We start from the raw sequence: 7366 nt of genomic DNA, 5'->3' as shown, positions 1-7366 counted from the left end.
CATTTCAGATTTGAAGATCCTGACCGTTGGATTAAATTCTAATACTTTTAAGAGGGATTTTAAGACCTTCAAATTGGATCAAGTAATCTCAACCATACAATCAATCACATTTATATCTCAAATCTTATTCCCCTTCCTCCCCCCCCCCATTTTTTAGTGATAAAATCAATGCAATCCTATTACCACATGCAATGTTAAAATATAACTTGTTGGTTGGACATTTTCCTATTTTTATATTAAAACGAACGATCCAATTAATCATCCCTATCAAAAACGAACGATCCGTTTTTTATATTAGAGAGAGAGAGAGAGAGAGAGAGAGAGAGATGCATGTGGGGCACTCTTGTGGTGTGGATTTGGAATCCAAACAGTGCATCTGTGCGCTCCTCATGGACACTGAACATGCAAAAATCATCCCTATCAAAAACTCAGGTGGGACACACTATAGGTAGCAATATAAAATCACACCTAAAACTTATATATTCAATTGTTGTGGCCCACCTAAATTTTTTAATGCCTTGAATTTTGGTGTGTCCCTTGATGATTGGGTTGGATGACATAGGCACAACATAGTGGACCCCACATTCATCAGGAAGTTTCTATGGTGGGTGTCCCCCTCCCCAATGGCCTTCACTGTTTCTCTTTTGATGTGACTCACCTGATCATGCTGGATTTTTTGGATTGACAAGTTGAATGGCACTCACACATCACAGCGGTCCCACGCTGCTCAAATACACCGTAATTTATCATGTGTTTAAATGCATATGATCATTCCACGGTGTTAATATAATAAGGCCCAATTGGATCACGATTGCCACGATAACATGTTTAACAGGTTAGCTCCACAAAGAGCGAAAATCAGACCAGTCCACTCATCCAGCTAGCCACACTTGTACTTTTGCCCAAATATGCCACTGTCAAGTGCTTAATTACCAGGGTCTGGCCAATATGAAGAGTGGAAGGTTCATGCTCAAACAAGATGAAGGCAGATTTATATAGATAGGTGACCACTGGGGATATATCCGGTGACTCGACTCTGTAACCTTACTATGATATATGTGTTTTATTCATCCACATTGACACTCATTTGAGGGGCAAAAGCGCAAAAATGAGGTTAAAGCTGATGCAGGGAAGGGTGAAATGATGAAAAAAAAAATCATCATTTTCCTCAAGTGATTAAAACCTTCAATTCACAATATAATTTTTTGATTCCACAAGAAAAATAAGAGAAAACCCCAAACATTTTATCTATAGAATAATGTGTAATGCGTATGTTTTCTCAATTAAAAATAAATAAAATTCTAATTCATAATTATTAATAATAGTAGAATTCTAGTCTTAATAAAAAGTATCCAAAATAGTAAAGCTTATCTAAAGCCTAATTTGCAAAAAATAGAAAGTCCAGATAAACATTCTAAGAGGAGTCCTGGGATGATTACAAGTGATTTCTAATAAAGATGGAACTCTAAAAATAAAGAAATATGACAAATCAAAATTACTAAAAAAATAAAATTTCACAAAATTTTCATTTTTGAACTTGAAGCATATGTTTTCTCATGAAATAGCCTAACACAACCCATGATGTGGGTAAGTTGACCCTGGATGGCCCGTTGTAGTAAAAATTGATAGATCATTTGTCCCATAATGATACCTGGATAAAAAGTTATGATCGATTTATGGTTCACACTTCAAATGTCAATTTCTCCCTATTCAAATTGAATTTCTTCAAACCGGATGCACTTGGGCCTCAATTACATCATCTCTTATGTAAGACTGGGCTGAATATGACATACTACTTCCACTTCCATTTGGCCTTCTTTTGGTCCAACCATTCTAAGAATGTATCTATGCCACGTCCTACATCAAAAGCTTAAGTGGACCATACAACAAGAAGTAGTGGGGATAATGACACACAGTACTATTGAAACCTTCCCATGGCCGACCATGATATTTATTTGTCATCGAACTTGTTTATAAGGTTACAAGGACTTAGATAAAGGAAATACATATATCAACTTGATCTAAAACTTTTATGGCCCCAAGAATTTTTCAACGTATGCATTCAATCCCCTTTATTTCTTGTGGCGTGATCCACTTGAGCTTCAGATTTGCCTCCTTTTTAGGCCCATAAGTACGTAAAATAAGTTGACATAACAGATGGACAATGGGGATAAAACATATAAATTACAATGGGCCCCGCACCATCCCTAGCGACCTGGTCTCCAGGCAACCTGTGGCCATTTAAAATGGCAGACAAGGCATGTAATACTTCAAATAAAATTAAGTAATTTGTGGACCCACTCTCTAAGGTATGGACTGAAAAAAGGATTGGTTGAGCCATCATAAAATAATGTAATTTTTGTTAGAAATTTGGATTTTAACTATTCAATAAATATTCAACAATTTAATGTTAAATAATTAAAACATAGTAAATTTTTTATCATGATACATCTAAAGTGGTATTCATATTTGATACCATTTAGTTAGAATTACTTATATGCCACATACATATTTTTTCTGTAATTTCTAACTGCTTGTATATTATCTATTCGCTCTTTTAGAGCACCTACATATATTTTTACTTACAAACACGACCAAAGCATTGTATAACATATTCAAGAAAGGCACCATTAATATGAAGTTCTCTGATCACATCTACGCACTAACCTACTAGAAGTTATGTGTTGGTCTTGAATTGGTCATGCGGAACATGTGTAAGGTTTGTGGGCGTGCTGGAACTGATTAGGTCTGATTCAAACCGTGACCATACCCTTGACATTGAGATAGAGTGGTGTTCAGTCGTAGTTTGAATGTTTGTCTATTCAGTCAACCGTCGTACGCTCATTACTCAAACGACTATAAGAGGTCAGGGCTCTTACTCCAATAAAATCTTTTTTATCTTAAAAATTTAAAGACTTTCAAAGGTGAAATAGCTGTATGGTCAAATGGAAAAGGTTGGAGATGGATGTAGAAAAGACATGTTACTTACCACCACAGCAGATCGCCGACTTGGTTGAGAGTAATAGGGTGCTTTAAGGACTAACATACTAATGAGCGATGCAAAGGCAATGTCGGAGATTACAACTATGATCGGGTTAACATATGAGCGTAAGTAGACGAGTTCCTAAACTAATGTCTTCCTTCAGATCTGGCAAGCAGCAGCAGATGAAATGGAATTACAACTACTGGTTATAGTTAAGAGTCAGTTCGACATACGCGGAGAGGCAAACTGAAACTAAATCTACCTTAAGGGTCCGCTATTGATGAGCAGTGGGGAACTAAAACTAGATACAGGGCGTTGTGTTGAATTAAGACTTTTATATTTTAATTTTGAATTTTCGAAGTGAGGCTTGTATCTTCTTCTGCTATTTATAGCTTTTCAAGAGAGATGGGAGAACAAGCACTCATCCACATGTGTCGTCTTAGCATATAACCAATTGAGAAAGAGCAATTATATTTTATATCAACTATGATTTTGTTTTCACTCGATGCTTAGAATATACTTTAGGGTTGATGTGATTGGAACAATTGCTTGCCCTCTATCTAAAGATAACTTAAATACTAAAAATGCACATGAAAATATAGTCTGATTTTCAAATCTCTAGTGCATTCTTCTCAAATATCTTTTATACCATGTGGCCCAATCTGTACCATTTATATGATCTGGATGAATTTTGGTACAAACATTATGCATGCCAATAAGGTACATGTGTGCAACACCTAAATCATTTGTGAAGAGGCGTTTGTTGTGCAAATAAGCTACTTCAAAGATTAGGTTGGTGCAACATTCCATAGGTTATAAGTAAACTATGTTTGGATACATGTACTCGAAGGAAAAAAGAACCAAAGATAATAATGTTTTCATGAGTACCATTGAAATGTGGATTTCAATCTTATTAATGTTATTTGATGACAAGTAAAATTTTTATATTTGTGGAGCATTCATTTTATTTTAAGACAAATTGCTATGAGATTGTGTCTTCTTGAGATCAAGGTTGACTCTCAAACCTACTCAACTTGCTTGAGTTAAACCCTTAGGGGGCGTTTGGCGTGTAGGATTGGGTGGGATTAGGTGGGCATGGGATTTCAAAACCCAGGATCTGATGAGAAGTCTGTTTGGTGACGATTCAAAATCCCAAATTTACGAAGCCTGCATTGGACACTGTGCTGAGGGAAGGGATTTGCACAATCCCTCTTGGTCTTGGGGTAGAGTAGCATCACTTCCACGGGCCTTTAAACAGCTCGAAGTGAGATTGAATGAAATCCCACCAAATCTCGGAGTACTGCGTATATCTCCCTCGTTCCAAGCCTGCAGATGGCACGATCTTTTGTCTTTCTCATTACATCTCTTCCATTGATTGAGATGGGGGGATATCCAACCAAACCCACACCATAAATTCAGGTGAGAGGAAGAGCAGGTTTCACCCAACGCCTTCAAATCCTTTGCAAGTAGGTGTATGTGCTTCTGCTTCTCCGTTTTCTGATTTCCTTGATGCTACTACCTGATGACCCTCTTCAGCCGACCGTTCGATTTTCAGGTGGTGAGTGGACGATCGGAGGCGTAGGTGTAGCCTTCTTCGAGAGCTGATACAAGGGCCATTATGTTGTTTTTTAACCATCCAACCTATTGATAAGGCCATATACACCTGTATGAAGTGAAAACAAAAACATCGGATTGATCCAAAACTTCTGTAGCTCCCAAGAAGTTATTAATGGTGGGCATTCAATCCCCACTTGTGGCCCACTTAAGCCTTTGTTATGCTTCGAAATAACTGCTTGCATTATATAATGTTCTGTATATTGGGATGGGCGACATGGATAAGTACATTACGAAACGATGGCCCACATAGTGCTTTGACCGAACGGATTACAGTCTAGGCGAGGTCTGGACCCAAGCCACTTCCAAAATGGACGATCAACATTAGCCCACTACCAAAAAACGCATCTAGGACTGAGATTTGTAATGTAGCAACTTTCACCGAGCAGACCCACATTGCTATCCAAACATGTGTTTGGAGTGCATGATTACGTAACCCATGGGGTTGGAGCTATACCCAAACGCCACACCACCTTCAACCCCAGGATGCATTTAAAGCTAACTCCCCATCCAAACACTCCACCATTCAAGTCAACCAACGTGGGATTGAAGACAATCCCTAACAGATCGTGATAATGACATGTTTTGAATCCCATCCCACCTAATCCCACCCAATCCCATGCGCCAAATGCCCCCTTAGGGGTCGTTTGACACCTTGGGTTTGGGGGAGGGGGATTTAAGGGGATTTCAAATCCCCTGGTTGTTTGGCAGCATAAAGTAACAGGGTATTTCAAATCCCCTCAAAGAAAGGTTTGAAATCCTCGATAGAGCTTGGATTACACCTAGAATCTTTTCTATAGTTACAAGTGTAACATGCGTGTCACCATACTATTATTCTATTGGGCACATGGCCCACTAATGATATCCAAAAACAACTAGATTATCAATTGCATTACTATAATTATTTTAATATGATGATCAACACTGTCCAAACATTGTCCATGTAAATCAATGGCTAGAAATTGTTGGTTGGTAACTCGGACATGATCTTATGCTTGTGGCCCATCCGAGACTTGGAATTTCATCATTTTCGAGCAAAGCATATATTTCAGCGAGCTTATTATAACCGTTGTATCAAATATTACACACGTCACTAATTAGAGATATTAAAGTTGATTTAGTAATTAAATTCAAATCCCTGTAAATATACCATGCATAGCTACTTTTGGATTAAAGTTGATTCCCAAACCAGGGTGCCAAACACACTAAGAGGATTTCAAATCCAAGGGGTTCCAAATCCATGCTCCCAAATATGCCCTTAGTTTATAGTGCAGGAATCCATACTATGAAAAGGTGCAAATAATGCTTTATAGAATCCTTGTGATGTTAATAGGGGTGCACATCGAATCGGTAGAACCGTGGAACCGGACCGGAACCGATCAAACGGTCTAGTTTGGTCCGGCTCTAGAGTGCACCGGTTCCAGTTTCGGTTCCAAAAATCAAAGAACCGTTTAGATCGGTTCGGTTCCGGTTTAGGGGTATGTAGAACCGAATCGAACCGTGATCCGAATCTAGAACCGAACCAAGAACTGAACCTACATTAAGAAATAATAATTAAAAAAAACGCTTAGTCTACCCAACCCTGCTGTGTGTGCGCGGCTGCCCCTGCCTTCTCGGGTCCTCTCTCTATCTCATTGCTCCTCCAATCTCTCTCATTGCTCCTCTCTCTCTCGCCGCTGCCGACCCTCTCTCTCTCTCTCTCTCTCTCTCTCTCTCACCGCCACCGGCCCTCTCTCTCTCTTTGTTCCTCTCTCGCTGGCCCCCGATCCTTCCCCTCTCTCTCTCTCTCTACTCCTCTCTCTAACCAATTTTCTCTCTCGTTGGTCCTCTCTCTCCACACCACAAAACCATGGAACCGATTCGAAACCGAACCGGTCTAGTTCTAGGGTGCGAACGGTCCAGTTTTGGTTCTGAAAATCCTAGAACCGTATGGAACGGTTTGGTTCTAGTTTGATGTAGAGCTGGTCGCGGATAGTTTCATGGCCAAGATGGATCAAAAAAGGTCCGGTCGACGACAGAAGTGATCCAGACCATCAGACCTTAGATCGGGCGTATCTCACAATCCAGAATGAGTTATCAAGCGTAAAATATATGATTTTGGGGTAGAACGAGCTACTACTTTAGCTAACTAACCCTGCTATGCCGGGTTGCACAAGCCGGATTTGCAAAATACCCCTCGATCGATGGTCATTTTCCTGTTTTAATTTCGTTTTTACTATAAATAGTAAGTTTTAGTTTGATTATAACTCTTCATCCATCGGGCTTTAGGAGTTGTGTCCAACGTGAAAAGAGCTTAGAATAATTAGAAGAACGGTTTGGTGAAGCCAAATAGGACACTTACTATTTTTGGCCGAAAACCTTGCGCACTAGTAGACATCATGACCGTCTATAAATAGTAAGTTTACTATTTATGGTAAGTCGCGGATTCTAGGAGTTTTAGTTGTAGTTTGATTTTGATTTCTTTCTCATTGCTTGGTACCCCTATTTAAAGGGTTGTGAACTCATTTTTATGGATTAATTAATCAATTTTGAATTTATTAGAATTTATTTCTATTTTTTACTTTCTTCCCTCGTGGATTCAAGAAGTCTCTGTGAGGAGTCCAGAGAAGTTCCGTGGATTCGGAGTAGTTATCCTCATTACTTTCATCCCTGCGTCAATTGGTATCCGAGCGAGGATTCCCCTCGGACCGATGGCAAACAATGAAGGTATGAATTAAAATACTATAGATGGTGATCCAAAGATTTGTTATCTTTCGGAAAGAATAAAAG

This window comes from Magnolia sinica, chromosome 5 (assembly GCF_029962835.1).
Source record: "Magnolia sinica isolate HGM2019 chromosome 5, MsV1, whole genome shotgun sequence".
Lineage (NCBI taxonomy): Eukaryota > Viridiplantae > Streptophyta > Magnoliopsida > Magnoliales > Magnoliaceae > Magnolia > Magnolia sinica.
This window is presented reverse-complemented; position numbering follows the sequence as displayed.